This window comes from Neomonachus schauinslandi, chromosome 5 (assembly GCF_002201575.2).
Source record: "Neomonachus schauinslandi chromosome 5, ASM220157v2, whole genome shotgun sequence".
NCBI classification, from domain to species: domain Eukaryota; kingdom Metazoa; phylum Chordata; class Mammalia; order Carnivora; family Phocidae; genus Neomonachus; species Neomonachus schauinslandi.
Genome location: NC_058407.1, coordinates 61559964 through 61560545, shown reverse-complemented (window position 1 = coordinate 61560545; position 582 = coordinate 61559964).

The window sequence follows — 582 nt, the reverse complement described above, 5'->3', positions numbered from 1 at the left end:
TATTTTAAGGCATTTGATATATAATGTCAAACTGTTTACCAAAAGGGTTCTACCTCCCAGCAGAATGGGAGTGCCTCCCGCAGCACCCTCACCAAGACTGAGCGCTAGCACTGAAAACCTGGCTCTGTTCTGCAAAAGGGCACCCCAGGATGCGATCACTCAGGTTGCCTGCGTCCAGCGGACCGCAGGCGGCCGCACGGGACAGGGAGGCCGGTTACGAGGACCCCGGCGAGACGTGAGACGTGATGGGGGCTCGAGACGAGGCAGTGGGGATGGAGGGAACAGGAACACACGCACGCGACCAGTAGAACATTCGATGTGGAGGAGGGGGTGGGTGCTGATAACTGTGCGCCGGGCGGGGTGCAGGCCAGGGTGGAGGCCGCGTGTCAGACTCGGGCCTCTCCGCGGAGCGCTCGGCACCCACCCGTGAGGTGGCCGAGGCGCGAGCCCCTCCCACCCCTTTAACAGGGACACTCCCCTTTAAGGCGGGCGCCCGCGCGCACCCGGCCCCGCCCTTCGGGGGCGCGCGCGGCGGCCGCGGCGCCGGCTCGGCCGGGAGCGCACGTGCCGGCGCCGGGCGGA